Below are 16865 nucleotides of genomic sequence, written 5' to 3' on the forward strand. Positions count from 1 at the left end.
GACCTGCACACTGCCTCTATGCACTTTCAGCAGACGATCCTATACTGTAGCATGGTTTAACTTGATGAGTTGTGGAGCCTGGTTCAGAGTTTTTGCCCCCCAAAACAATTTTTTTGGAAGGGCCTTGTATAAATTTTTTCTTTTTTTTCTCCTTGTAATTGTCAAAAAAAGCAATAAAGTGTTTTGTTTGATCATGATTCTCATATGCTTCCTTCGGTTGTTTCTTGCTTGAGGTTTCCGTAACAACCTTTCTCATGATTTTCTAATTTTTTTTTTTGCTATACAATTTTCGTAAATCGCTACTTGATTTAGTGATTTTTTTGTTTTTGTTTTTTTGCTACGCAATTTTCGTAAATCGCTACTCGATTTAGCAATTTTTTGTTTTTTTCGCTAGGCAATTTTCATAAATCGGTATTCGATTTAGCAATTTACAAAAATCGCATAGTGATTTGCTATTTATTTTTGCTACGTGATTTTCTCAAATCGTTACTTGGTATAGCGATTTGCCATTGATTTGGCGGAGAGGTGGGTCCTCTCGGAGGTCAAGATGAGGACCTCGCGGTGCCAAAACCTGATGAATGCCCGCCAAGACCTGAGGGTGCGAACGCCCGTGTTGAACAACGTCAGGGTAGCCTGGAAGTCATAGCCCTGATCGAAAGTATTGCCGACGTAGGGGTAGACAGATTATACTTTGAAAGACTCCACTGTAGGTGTACTGGAGGAAGATTCTGTTGTAGGTGTCCCTCGAAGGCGGTGGAGGGTCCGCCGCAGTCGGTTGTCCGTTAGACAAGGACAATATTCCGGATACTGCTAGCAGAAAGAAGATGACGATCACCATCGGATCATTGACTCTTTGCCTCCCTTAATTTCTTCTCTAGAGAGAGAGGGGGGGGGGGGGGGGTTTACAGTGTTTCACGGAGAAGAAAGAAGAAGAAGATAACAACGAAAAGTTCAAACATAAAAGAAAGAGAGAGCGCTTCAGGTTCATTTCGTTGTTTAGACTTTGAAGAGTCAACATCATCCTCGACTTTCAAGACGGAGGACATTTTTATCCTTTTTTTGAACCGTTGTTTCCCTTTTTTTGAATGGAGGACATTTTTGTCATTTTCTCAAACTGTCGTTTCATGGCAAGAATAGCAAAAAAGGGTACTTAAGTCTTTGCAATCGCAACGGACTTCGATGCTAAGTGATGCCAACATGGAGGGGAATATGAGTCTCATGTGCTTACATACGTGGCACTCATTCGGACCCCCGAACAAAAGATGTGGGATTCAGTGCATCTTCGGGAGAGAACATACACCACCCTCCTTCTCATAGGGAGGGTGTTGTGTGTTATCCCCCGAAGACTCATTGTTTGCTATAGTGTGTGTTCAGGGTCTGAATGAGCGCTACATATATAAGCACGTGGGGCTCATATTCACGTGTGTTGGCATCACTTAGCAACGGAGTTCGGTGCAGTTGCAAATACTTAATTATCCTTTTCTGCTATTCTCGCCATGAAACGACAATTCAAAAAAATGACAAAAATGTCTTTCATTCAAAAAACAAAGAAACAACAATTCGAGAAAAGGACAAAAATATCCTTCATCCAGAAAGTCGAGGATGATGTTAACTCTTCAAAGTCCAAACATTCTGTTTTCACCCTAAGCAGTAAACTTTTGCACCATCTACTGTAACAAGAGCTCCCTTTGACGATGCACTTTTACCGTGGTTTGCTTATATCGGAGCAGCCTTTGTCGTCATCTCGAGTCCAGGTTTTCGCCTTGGTTTTTAGCTTGTGTTACAATACATTGTCGCATTCTCGTTCCTGCCTTGTGTTATAAAACATTCTCGGGTTTGCGATCGACTGATTCGATCATTGGTGAGCATCATAGGGGCATTTGTTGGCAATCTCTTTTTATAGTCTTCTCTTATTTTTCGTTGTTGTTAGGCAGTATGGAAGAAAGCAATGACACACAAACATTCCAACAAGTGCCATTAAGGCATCATGAGTACCTTTTCATATCATCATGCTATTATTGAAGAACGTATGTCATCGTGAGTGCCATTAAAGCATTGCTTTATTATTGCAGGCGGATCTTGTCCTATCAATTATTGAAAACTTAACGATATTTGTAAGACGCTCGGACCTGTTGACAAGAACGCTTGTTTACATATGCGAGGAAGGGCCTCTACTCCATCCGGTATCGTCCATTCACTTAGTATATGTGATGTATCACAAATCACGGTTATAGTAACATACTACCGATTTGTGAGATATTGTTTTGTTTGTCAATATCGATTTGTAAGCTATTATGCTGAATTTCTATATTGATTTGTAATATATTGTGCGATATGTATAGCGATTTGTAAGATATTATATGTTTTGTAGTGTCGATTTATAAGCTATTATGCTGAATTGCCATATCAATTTGTAATATATTATGTGGTATGTATATCGATTTGTAAGATGTTTTGTGTTTTCTAGTATAGATTTGTAAGATATTTGTAGAAAGAATTTTTAAATGCATGCATGCAGAAATATATTATTGTACGCTTGCAATGACGATTTTCGTATTCAAATCGCTGCTCATTTAGCAATTTCTATTGGAATCGCTTCACAGTATCGTAGATATAATTAAATCATTGTCACGTGAATCGCTATCGTCAATACACATATACGATAAATCATTTCTTTTATTGGCATGATAAATAACAACTCGATGCATAGTATAAGCAAATAACAAATCATTGGTGCTTTTATACTATGATTCATTCAATCATTTTTTTAACTTGCTTAACCTTATCGGTATCCGTTGTTATATGCATCTTGAATAAATCATAGTAAACGTATGTGTTGGCTATCACAAATTGATATCTTGCTTATAACTGTGTTGAGTTTATCATCTGGTTGTAATGAAGATGATTTATCTCAATCATTGGAAAGTTATGAAGAAGTGAACATATTTACTAATGACGCACCTGAAGAAGTGAACACGTGCATTAATGATGCACATGATAATAAGGGTGCAGGCATTGGATTCACTCTTAACTTGAATGTTCCATCAGAAGAAATGTAATTCGATAATGAGGTAGACGATCATGACAATACACTTGATAAAGATGCAGGCACTGTGAATGTATATGATAGCACACCTTACTCTATTCATGTAGAAGGAATGCAGTTTAATAATGAGGATGTTGCATATAAATTTCATAATGATTATGCTTAAAATTTGGCTTTAGTGTTAGAAGGTATTCTTGGTCAAAAAAATGCACAGGGTGTCGTGGTGAGAAAGACATATGTTTATTCTAAGGAAGGTTGGAAGAAGTCAAGTAAAAATCTAACAAGGAGCAAGTCAGATTCAAGATGTGGATGTCCAACGAGAATGGTGTTAAGAAGACTTTCGAATGGGAAATATGTAGTTCGTACTTTAATCAGTGATCATAAATATGATTTATCTGCTTTATTTATGACTCCTATATTAAGGTTACATCATAAATTAACTGAAGCGCATGTTGTAATTGCTGAAATAGCTGATAACATCGACATTGCACCAAGGAAGACATATAATTTGTGTGCGTACATAGATGGTGGTTGCGAGAATGTGTCATTCACACCTATGGATCTAAGAAACCACTTGAGAAGGAAGAGGACAAATAACATGAAGAATGAAGAAATATGTTCTTTGGTTGATTACTTACAGAAGAAATCAAGCATTGACCTTGGTTTCTTTATTACAATGCAACTGGATGAAGATGGATATGTTGTGAATATGTTTTGGGCAGATTTAAAGTCAATAGTAAATTATGAATGCTTCAATGATGTGCTTATTTTTTATACAACAGTGGAGATTAATATTGAATAATGGTCATTTGCGCAATTTATCGGAGTGAACCATTACTAAAAGAGTTGTATATTAGGCGGCATTTTTTTGTATGACTAGACAAAAAAAAGCTTTGAATGGTTGTTTAGAGTATTTACACAAGCAATGAATGGGAAACAACTTGAAGTTGTACTTACAGATGATGATCACGCAATTGCGGCTGTAGTGTCTCATGTGTGGCCAAATGCACATCATCGCCTATATTTGTAGCATATCTTTCAAAATACATCAAAGAACATAGGACACATATTTAATCATAAGACAATGTTTGACAAAAAGTTTACAAGGTGTGTACTTGAGAGCGTAGACGATGTCACATTTATGTTTGATTGGAAGGAAATGATTCAGATGTACGACCTTGAAGATTGTCCGTGGTTACAAAATTTATATACAGAAAAAGAGAAGTGGGCATTGGCATATGGAAGACAATATTTTTGTGCACGTATAATAAGCACACAAAGAGCTGAATTTATGCATGCCACACTGGAGAAAACCATGTATTCATGTTTAACAATGTTTCGCTTCATGGAACAATATGAATTATTTGTAGACGGTTTTAGACAGAATGAGCTTGAACAAGATGTGAAATGCTTCAATACATGCCATGTAACTATGGGCATGAAAATATTGATGTGATCTGCAGATCTGTATACACTAACTGTATTTGAATGAATTAATAAGGAGGTTATACAGGTCATGAATTGCAACATGGAAGGACGCGTGCAAACCGAGAATATGCACAAATACCATATTGTATGGGAGGGCGAAGAGCATCAGAAAAGGCAAGACGCACATGTCACGTATAATGTTGATAATGAAACAGTTGAATGTACGTGCAAAAAGTATGAATTCAAAGGTATTTTATGTCGTCATGCATTAAAGGCACTTAATCGAGAGATGATATAAGAAATACCTAAGTCATATTTAATGCGAAGATAGAGGAGACAAACAAAGATTGAACTGCTAGATACAGATAATGTCAATCAATCTAGTGTTGATGAGAAGTGTCACATAGCCTCCCGTTACCAACTATGTAGGTCATTTATGCATGTTGCAAATTTAATATCGAAAAGTGAAGAAGCCTATGTATGCATGAGAAAAGTGTTAAAGGAGTTACTTAAAAACGTGCAGTTAATTCATCATCAGTCTGTTGCAGCTCATGAAAACCAGTCCAAGAAAATTGGATCCAACAACGGAGGTGAAAATCATGCTTCTCCTGATACTTTTGAGAAGTTGCGTTGAAGCGTAAACATCATCTTCAACAAATTAGGAGTGAACGTTGTAGATTATGATAAAGAAAATCACCTAGTGAAGGGTTTTAAAAGAAAACATGCCTCTGATCGCAGACGTCGGAGGACAAAGGGTGCACTAGAATTGGTTGACAAGAAAATGTCTAAGAAACAACCAACCTCTAAGCAAAATCAACAAAGTCCTTCGCATGAACAAGTATGTAATATATTATATTGATTTCCATGTAAATTGCATTACGTGTAGCTTATTAATATCTAACTTGTGTAATTTCCAACATGCAACAATACCCTACAGACGTAATTTCTAACGTTGTAACCTTAAAACCTCCCGACCAGTTTTTCTGGAACGATAGCTTCAGTTTTACAAGTCTTTTGGTATGTAATAAATGTTGAGAGGATGTTTGTATTTCATGTGAAACTTAATATAGTGTCTTATATTGTTCTGTTTTATGACAGACTTAGATCAATTTGAAAGTGAGCTATGGAACACAGAAATCACGTGTGAATTTTGTTTAAGTCTTACCATAAAGTTAGTTGTCATGTCTCTTTGCATGACCCAATTTCCACATTGTCGGATTTGTTAAGAGTTTAACAAAATAGGAGGTGAATATGCTTACACTGGATGATCTTATTAAGAAAGAGTTTTTGGATAAAGCCATTTTTATGAATCGTGAGCCACAAAAATTGAATTGTTAATAATTTTGTGGATCACCGTTCATGAAAATGACTTCATCCAAAAAGCTATTGAACAAAGGAATCGTGTGTGAACTCTGTTTAATAATGTATCTTTCACATGTATAAATCATTGTAATATGTATCATTCACATGTATAAATCATTGTCTCATCTAGCCTACAGAGCTAAAATTTTGATACCATAGGTAAATCGTCATTGCTTAGTGCTTATACAATTAGTGAAAATCGTTCTCTCGTCTAGTCTTCACATATACAAATCGTTATATATTGTATCATCCACATTGTATGAGAGGGCCTCTACACCATCAAGTATTGTCCATTCACTCAGTATATGCAATGTATCGTAAATCACTGTTGTAGTAACATAATACCGATTTGTGAGATATTGTTTTGTTTGTTAATATCATTTTTTAAGTTATTATGTTGCAATTTTGTATCGATTTTTGTAATATATTCTGCCATGTGTATAACGATTTGTACAACTGGATGAAAATCACAATGTGCATGAGTACAAATCGCGATAAAAGTGCATAAACAAATCGTTGTCTCATCTTCAAATTGATGTGAAATTCAACAAAAAAAAATCAAGGTAAATTCGAAGTGATTTACAACATGATACCGATTTACGTTTTATACAGAAACAATATTATAGTAACAGTTGCAAATCGATGAGTAAATCACAATATTATATATCGATATTGTTCACAAAGACAAACAAAGATATATCATTGTCGCGATAGCTTCTTACATATTAGTATCTATTTACAATACATCATGACCAATGGCTGAAATGACTAATTAATAAATGGCCATAAAGAAAAATAATAAACAAAGCCACACGATGTATAGACTTAGTAAAGAACAAATCGAGAATAATTCAATGATACAAATCAAGGTAACTTTATAAATACAGATCGATTTCATTCACAAAGACTAACAAAGACATATCGTTGTCGCGGTAACTTCATAAATACAAATCAATTTCGTTCATAAAGACTAACAAAGACATATCGTTGTTGCGGTAACCTTAAAACTATAAATCGATGTGATTTACAACCGCAATCATTTACGAAAAAACCTAGCCTTTTTTACCTGACCACAATGGTTTGACTTAGATAAAATACATGACCATCATCATAAAAAAAACAGATATCATCACCAGTAGGTAATTAACGTGACGTCTAATTATATTTATGAAGTAACTGCGATAACAATATGTCTTTGTTTGTCTATGTGAACGATATCAATATGTAATATAGCGATTTACTCATAACATTTTGCAACTGTTACTTAAATTGATTTGTACTTTACTAAGTCTAAACATCGTGTCAATTTTTTTATACGTGCATACAACCCTGCAAAATATAAAACCCTAATATAGATCTATATATAAAACCCTACTCGACCCGACCCGTTGTCCAAGTCTAAAACCCTAATATATTTAACCTCTCTTCCTCTTTCTTTTCTGCGACAACGCAACTCTTCTTCTTCTTTTTTCTCCTTTGCCTTCTTCTTCTTCTTCCTTGTATTTTTCTTTCTTCTTTGTTCTTTTATGTTCCTTCTACCTGTGCTTGATAGATGGGGTTTGATGTTGATAACATAGTTATTTTACGTCGTGAGGAAAATTTGTATAATCTTCGATGATGATTATGGTGGTTATCTGCATTATACACAAGGGTGATGCTGATGTCCATCTATTTGATCTATTCCTACTGCCGGACCCTCCATCGTTTGCAAAAGATACTTCAGAGTTAGAAAAATATCCGTCTAATCTTCGATATACTTCATGACAAATACGTAAAAGCGATTTATCATGTAGCCCCTCGGCTCCTTCAAGGGGACAGTGTCTGAGCTTAAGTTGTGAAGCTTATTGTTAAGAGTGCACCAATGCTAGAGTCTCTACGAATCAGCCTCAGTCCGAAGAAAATGGTGCAGTAGGCTGCCATTACTAATATTTTTTGTATATGAATGTGGTTGTAAATCATGTGGATTTGTAGTTATAATGTTATGACCAAAACAATATGTCTTTGTTTGTATTTGTGAACGAAATCGATTTATATTTAAGAATTTAACTTGTTTTGTATTATTGACATAAAACCCAAAATCCTTAGACAATGGATGAAATCGTTGGTATAACGATTTACACAATGAAGTCTATGTCAGCCACAACTGGATGAAAATCACATTGTGCATGAGTACAAATCGTGGTAAAAGTGCACGGTCAATTTTTGTGCAAATCGTGATCATCATTTAAGAATGTTTGTGCAAATCATGATCAATGTTTATGAATGTTTGTGCAAATCATTTCAGCCTTATATAAACACTTGTTTGATTTTAATTTACGAAGGTTGATCATTACAACGATTTGTTTAGTGACATTTGTGTGCTACACTGATTAAAATAGATTTATACCCTTATAAAATGCCACATTAAAGAAAACAACTCATTTCCACTGTACACAACGGTAATCACTTTTATGATTTTTATTTATGAAGGGCGAACATAACAATGATTTGCCTTTACTACACATAACAGTTCAATGTATTAGCGTGTTTAGTAAAATTGATTTTTTATTTGTTTCAACCAAGAGAGATTTACATAATTTGTTTCAACCAAGAGAGATTATACAAAAATTGGCTGTACAGTCTATAAAATCTGTTAGAAGTCGATGTACATCATATTACTCCTGGGGGGTCGCATCGTTCATTGCCTTCTAGGTATTCTTGTCGGCTGAGTTTTTTTCTATTATGCAATTAGAAACTTCATCAATTTTCCGCATAGTTCTTTGCGGAATTCAGGCATATTATCCTACAACAAAAATGTAATGTGACACCAATATATACATTGAGTCCCCAATAATAGAGGACAACAAAGAGCATACAATGTTGAAATCAGGTTCTCGTCCATTATATATTGCTTTAATATACTTTATTACAAATATGTCACTATCAATGCCATTATTTTATAAATGAGCATTGTGTGCTGAGCGAAACATTCACTCGCCAATGTCGACACCCAAAACGTCTTTGATGAATCCCACATGTGGTTAATGTATAAGAAAGTAAATTTCTTGCCACCGTACATGATACGATACCCTTATAGACGAAAACTTATAAAATGCAAAATGTCACGATGTACACCACTGTGTAAGTCCGATGAATTGTAACATCATATTAGTTTTCCATGTAAATTCATCACGTATAAGACCCAATGCTTATCAGTTTGCCAGAGTGTAGGAATCAATATCTACAAATCGATAGTCCAAATTGTGTTAGGACTGTTATACCTAAACCTTGGACAAGAGGTTTATTCACTTACCTTTTCACTTAACCAAAAGTCTCTACAATGGTCATCGTTACCCCAGTATGATAGTCCATCTTGAAATCCAATGGAGTATGGCAATCGATGGACGATACTCTGTTAAACGAAACAATGATAATAGTAATGTTAATACACGAAGCAATAAGAGTAAATCAAAAAACAAAATAAACATATAAGAGAACCGATATACCATGAAATAAGGGTTGATGATGCATCTAGTATTGGTTGTTCCATTGCTTTGAATATACTTGACGAAATTGAATATAGTCTGTTTGCAACAAATATGAACTTGTTAACATACATACCCATAGCATACATAAATATATAACTGATAGTGGTTTCATACATACAAAATTACTGATAGTGTTTCCTTCTGCAAATTTGTTTTACATCCGTTTGATGTTATCTTGGAGCTCTTTGCTGAGTTTTCGAGCACCGCCTTTTGTGGATGTTTTACTAACATTAGCAGAATATTCAAGAAACGATATTAAAATTTTGTTCTACAGTACACAACACAAATCGAATATATGTCATAAAAGAGACAAATTTTGAAGAAAATCGATATGAGGTTTAGACAATATATGCCTGATTTGCCATCGCTGGTCATGTAGCTGTGGTCGTCTCCTTCCTCGATATTGATACCCACTTTGCGACGAAACAGGTTATATGTTCGATTCATGAACATGTCATTTATAAAAAAAATGTCAGTTTGTCTATTCCTTGTTCACGAAGCAAAGCGAATCGACACTGTCCTGAACTTGTGCGACATGTCATTCATATATAAAGAAAACATCATTTCACAGATCGTCCTGAACTAGTCAACGCGATAGGATATATCAATCAAATCGCTATAGCATGTCTTGTGTCGATTTGTTTTTCATCATCTTTTTTGTCTTTTATCTGTCATTGTGTAAATCGCGATAGGAAAATCATTAACTTAGACAAAGCTCGTCAAAGGAAATCACGATAGGACAAATCGTTGCAGCGAAATCAATTTGCAACTATGACTTAAATCGATATCAAGTTGTAAATCAATTTGTATTTAAGAAGTAACCTCGATTTTTACTTTATCTATTTTGAACATCGTCTCAAATTTTTTATTATTTTAGTTTTCCGCATTTTATTAATCAGTCATTGTGTAAATTGCGATAGGATATATCGTTCACATAGATAAAGCTCGTCACCCTAAACCCAAATCCCTAAATCAAAAACCCATAAACCTAAAACACAAAGCTCGTCAATCGCGATAGTATATATCGATATCATTCACAAAGACAAACAAAGATATATCGTTGTCATGATAGCTTCTTAAATCCTAAAACCCTAAAACCTAAAACCTAAACCCTACAACCTAAACCCTAACCCCTACTACCTAAACCCTAAACCCTAACCCCTACTACCTAAACCCTAAACTCTACACCCTACACCCTAATCCCCAAAACCCTAAACCCTAAACCTTACTACCTAAACCTTAAATTCTAAACCCTAAAACCTAAATCACGTTGATTTGTAGTTATGAAGTTACCTCAACCTCTAACGTTGTGGCCTAATAACAGTGAAATCGATTTGCAATTGTTATTAAACCGGTATCAAGTTGTAAATTGATTTGTAGTTTACCAATAAACATCGTGTCAATTCATTTTTTCTTTATCTTTTTCGTCTTTTATCAGTCATTCTGTAAATTGCGATATAAATCTTTTCTGCTTTATGTCCATGGCAGCACAAATCGTTACAGTGAAATCGATTTGCAACCGTTATTAAGTCAGTATCAAGTTGTAAATCGATTTGTAGTTTACCAATAAACATCGTGGCGATTCATTTTTTCCTCCTCTTTTTTATTTTTTATCAGTCATTGTGTAAATCACAATATAACATATCGTTGACATAGACAAATCCCGTAAAAGCAAATCACGTTAGGACAAACATGTTTCAGCCTTTTATCAATGTTTGTGCAAATCATTTCAGCATTTTACCAGTTATTGTGTAAATCGTGATGGTATAAATTGTTTCACACATAAGAAGAATAATGAAGTAGGATAAGAAAATAGAACGACATAAGAAAAAGAAGATGATGAGGTATATGTGCGTAATATAAGAAAAAAGGTATGACATAATGTTAGTGCAAATCGCGACAGGAAGACCGAAAAAGCAATCATGAACACTGCAACAATTTGTTCACTGAACACAATGCTAATCGCTTTTAGGATTTTCATTTGCGAAGGGCGATTACAATGATTTGTTAACTGTACACAACACTAATCACTTTTACAATTTTCATTTACGAAGGGCGAACATTATAACGCTTTGTTCACTATACTCAACGATAATCACTTTTGCGATTTTCATTTACGAAGGGTGAACATTACAATGATTTATTAATAGTACACAACACTAATCACTTTTATGTCTATGTCAGAGACAACGATTTGCCGTTGCTATAAATAAGAGTCCAATTTATTCGCGTGTTTAATAAAATTAAACATTTATTTCAACCTAGAGAGATTTACATAATTTGTATACAGTCTTACAAAATTTGGTATACACAGTCCACAAAATCTGTCAGAAATCTTTGTATATCATATTACTCCTGGGGGGGTCGCGTTGTTCATTTCCTTATAAGTATTCTTGCCGGTTGAGTTTTTTTTCTCTTTTGTAATTAGAAACTCAGTCAATTTTTGGCATATTGCTGTGCAAAATCCAGGTATATCATCCTGCAACAAAAAGGTAATGTCACACTAATATATAAATTGAGTTCCCTATAATAGAGGATAATAAAACATGTTTAAGTGTAGAGCATACAATGTCGAAATTAGGTTCTCATCCATTGTATATTGCTTTAATATACTTCATTACAAATACGCCACAATCAACACCATTGTTTTGTAAAGGAGCATGGTTTGCACAACGCAAGCTCCACTCGCCAATGTTGACACCCAAAACATCTTTGAGGAATCCCTCCTGTGGTTAATGCAGAATCAAGTAAAATTCAAGCCACCGTAACAGATAAGATACACTTATAAATAGAAACTTACCAAATGCAAAATGTCACATTGTACACCAGTGTGAAAGTCCATTGAGTTGTAGCACCATAGTTGTTTTTTCCGTAAATCTATCACGTATAAGACTCAATGCTCAGCAGTTTGCCAGAGTGTATGAATCAATATATGCAAATTGATACAATATCTTACAAATTGATAGTACAAATCATGTTAGGATTGTTAGGTCTAAACCTTGGACAAGACGTTTCTTCACTTACCTTTTCACTTGACCAAAAGTCTTTGCAGTGATCATCGTTACCTCAACATGATAGTGCATCTTGAAATCTAATGGAGTATGGATTTCGACGGACGTAAGTCTGTTGAATGAAACGGTCATAATAGTAAGGTTAAAACACGAAGCAACAAGAGTAAATCAAAAAAGAAAATAAACAAATAAGAGAACCGATATACCATGAAATAAGGAGTGACGATGCGTCTAGTATTGTTTGTTGTGTTGCTTTTAATATACATGACGAAATTAGATATAGTTTGTTTGCAACAAATATGAACTTGTTAACATACATACCCATGACATACGTAAATATATAATTGATAGTGGTTTCATACGTACAAAATTATTGATAGTATTTACTTCTGCAAATTCATCTTGCAGCCGATTGATGTTCTATTGGAGCTCTTTGCAAAGTTTTCGGGCATGCATTTTTTGTAGATGTTCCACTGACATGAGCAGAATATTCAATAAACGACATTGAAATTCCTTTCTATAGTACATGACACAAATCAAATGTATATAATAAAAGAGACAAATGTTGAAGAAACTATTCACGAGGTTTAGACAATATATGCCTAAATCGCCATTGCTCGTCGTGTAGCTATGGTCATCTCCTTTGTCGCCATCCCTGGCCGTGTAGCTGTCGTTGTCTCCTTCCTCGACATTGATACCCCCTTTGTGATGAATCAAGTTATATGTTCGTTTCATGAACACTTTGTTTCTAAAGGAAACACCAGTTTGTCTATTCCTTAATCACAAAGCAAAGCAAAGCGACACCCTCATGTACTTGTGCGACGTGTCATTCATATATAAAGAAAACGTCGTTTCACCTACTGCCCGTTTTAAAAAAATGTGCACAAATTAATTGCATTGCACATTAATTAAATGAAAAAACATCATTTCATCTACCTTTTACAAAACTAGTCAACGTCGTTTCCTCTGTCTTTTCTACGGTAGAGCAACCTCTTCTTCTTCTTCTTTTTTCTCCTCCGCCTTCGTCTTCTTCTTCTTTTCCTTCTTCTTCTTCCTTGCATTTTTCTTTCTTCTTTGTTCTTCTGTGTTCCTTCTACCTATGCTTGGTGGATGGGGTTTGATGCTGATACCGTAGTTATTTCATACTGTGAGGAAAGATCTGTATAATCTTTGATGATGATTATAGTGGTTATCTTCCGTGGATACGTCGATATATTCATGACACATATGACTATGGCGTATTTGTCGTGAAGCATATCGAAGCGTACGCATAATATAATGACCATAATCATCCTCAATCTTTGCCGCCACACCGCAGCAAGCATAGATATTCTACATGATAGACAGGTGGATGCTGATGACCATCTATTTGATCTATTCCTACTGCCAGACCTTTAATCGTTCTAAAGCCATACTTTGCAGTTGAAAAAATATTTGCCTAATCTTCAATATACTTTATGACAAATATGTTAGTTGTGTGGGCTGCATCTTCTTTGCCTATTGGGATCCATACCTTTATCTGTTGCCAATATACTTCATAAAAAATACCTTGCAAACAGATAAGGACCTCCATTGGTAGATAGATTTGCCTTCTATCGTTCTCAGTGACTAGCGAAGGCCACTCAGTAAACTAAAGGTGTTGATGCTGATGATGATGATTATGATGTCTGTTTTGAAGCACATCACTATTTGGATGTGCGTTGATGCTAATGATATTGTCTATTTTCTTTGATGATGATGGTCATGTATTGTATCTAAGCCAAACCATTGGTCATGATGTATTGTAACTAAATACTCATGTAAATGAATGTGGTTGTAATGTATCGTTGAAGTTAACTCAATTTTTATTTATCAAGTTACCTAGATTTGGACTTCACCAATAAGCATCATGTCGATTTGTTTTTTCGTTCTACCATTCGCTTTTTATTAGTCATTGTGTAAATCACGATAAGACAAATCATTGTACATATATTGTATCTGAATCATTATGCCAGAGATTGTTCCAGAGCGATTTACATAATGATGTTTGTATCATTGAAGTTAACTTGATTTGTGCTTTACTAAGTCTAAACATTGTGTCGATTTGTTTATTTTTCTTTTTTGTCATTTTTTAATGTCATTGTGTAAATCGCGAAGGAACGTATCGTTCGCTAGGACAAAGCTCATAAAGGAAAATTGCAATAGGATATTCTAACAGATTTGGTTCGATTATTTGATGGGCTTAGGTGCGATGTCTCTCAGCCTCAACAACAACCTCTTGGTCCTCGTCCTCGCCATCTCCATACGGTCTCCACACAACCTGTACATTGGAGATTATGCTAAATATTAAAATTATTTATAATAACGAGTGCTAAATATCTTACATCGGCTGTTACTAAGAATGCTAACGATTATAATGACTTACACTAAAGAAAGTTAAATGCCGAAAGGATACGATTTGTACTAAGGAATACAAAATCCTGCAACGATCATTACTTAAGAATGCAAACGATTAAAACAATTTACACTAATGAAAGTTAAATGCTAAAGCAATAACGATTTGTACTAAGAAATATAAAATCCTGCAACAATCATTACTTAAGAATGCAAACGATTACAACGATTTACAGTACTGAAAGTTCAATGCTAAAACGATAACAATTTGTACTAAGGAATACAAAATCCTGTAACGATCATTACTTATGAATGCAAACGATTACAACGATTTATAGTACTGAAAGTTAAATGCTAAAGTGATAACGATTTGTACTAAGAAATACAAAATTCTGCAATGATCATTACTTATCAATGCAAACGATTACAACGATTTACAGTACTGAAAGTTAAATGCTTAAGCAATAACAATTTGTACAAAGAAATACAAAATCTTGCAATGATCATTACTTAAAAATGCAAAAGATTACAACGATTTACAGTACTGAAAGTTAAATGCTAAAGCGATAACGATTTGTACTAACGAAGACAAAATTTTGCAGCGATGATTACTTAAGAATGCTAAACATTTCAACGATTTATACCAATGAATGATAAATGCTGAAACGATTATAAATGATTTTCAACCATTTACCTCATTTACTTATAAACCATCTAAAATGAACTTAGCATTATCTTGCTTTACATTAATTCTAGCCCACCGACCGATCTTTGAAAAAACACAAATCGTAGGGCCACACTGAGGCCGCAACGCGACAATATGCTCTCACGCCCAGGCTTACAAAATTAATATATTAGTAATACTATAACCTTCAACACTTTTTTTTTCTACTTTTCACTTTTTATCAGTCATTGTGTAAATCACGATAAGACAAATCGTTGTAAATGTATTGTATTTGAATCATTATACCAGATATTGTCCCAGAGCGATATACACAATAACGTCTGTATCGGTGAAGTTAACTTGATTTTTTCTTTATTAAGTCTAAACATCGTGTCGATTTATTTATTTTTTCTTTTCCACCATTTTTGAATGTCATTGTGTAAATCGCGATGGAACATATCGTTTCCTAGGACAAAGCTCGTGAAGGAAAATTGCAATAGGATATTGAAACAGATTTGGTTCGACTATTTGATGGGTTTAGGTGGGATGGTTGTACAGATCATGATAGAACACCTTCTATAAAAAACAAATTATGATCTCTTATATACAACTGGTTACAAGCCAATCACGATCTCTTATAAAAAACAAATGAGATCACTTTTATTTATGAAGGCCGAACATTACAACAATTTGTTCAGTGGCACTTGTGTATTACACTTATTTAAAAAAGAATTAAATAATTAAAGAATGTCACATTATAAAAAATAATTATAGAATTACAACAAAGAATTATAGAATTATAACAAATAATTATCGAGATAAAAAGATTCACTATCGTTTATTCGTTGGCATTTGATGACTCAGATGGACAATGATGACATACAAATCGTCTCTTTCTTTTTCTTGGCGAACTCTCTATCCTTGGTAGCCTCTTGGCTTTCTCGATCTTATTATAAACATTGGTCATCATCTCTACCAGTGACCGCATTTGTCTCCCCAAATTGCTCACTTCCTTATGTAAGTCTTTATTCTCCCTCTCCAACATCTTGAACCTTATGCCGGAGACTACCTTCTCTTTTATGAGTTGTGTTTGCTCTTCATCGTGCACTGTTATTGAGGTAATCGTTGTTGTAGCTGGAGGAAAACGATGGACGTGTTTTCTATGCTGGGATGCGATATGATGGGGGACAGGAGAGAGGCATGGGTTTCCAATATTCTCAATCTCCAGATTTCGATGCATGGGTTCCCAATATTTTTGGAAATAGTTGGGATCATATTGTCATTCTTTATAATCATATGCTATGGCACAGACACCTCCTTTGTTCCAGCTATCCAATTGTTCCCTGTAGCGTTCATGCTAATTCATGTTCCTGGCCCCACCACTATTCATCTTCCTTCTAACTTCCACAGGCTTCTTTGGGTTAGATTGTCCCATGTCAGATTATAGGAGAACT

The 16865-nt window shown here is 34.6% G+C and overlaps 1 pseudogene; it reads left to right on the plus strand.

Moving 5' to 3' along the window:
* LOC149826892 (magnesium-protoporphyrin IX monomethyl ester [oxidative] cyclase, chloroplastic-like) overlaps nt 1-16865 on the plus strand; it is a 32875-nt pseudogene that overhangs the window by 797 nt on the left and 15213 nt on the right.

Source organism: Nuphar pumila, chromosome 10, assembly GCF_984573655.1.
Source record: "Nuphar pumila chromosome 10, dmNupPumi1.hap1.1, whole genome shotgun sequence".
In the NCBI taxonomy this organism is placed as follows: domain Eukaryota; kingdom Viridiplantae; phylum Streptophyta; class Magnoliopsida; order Nymphaeales; family Nymphaeaceae; genus Nuphar; species Nuphar pumila.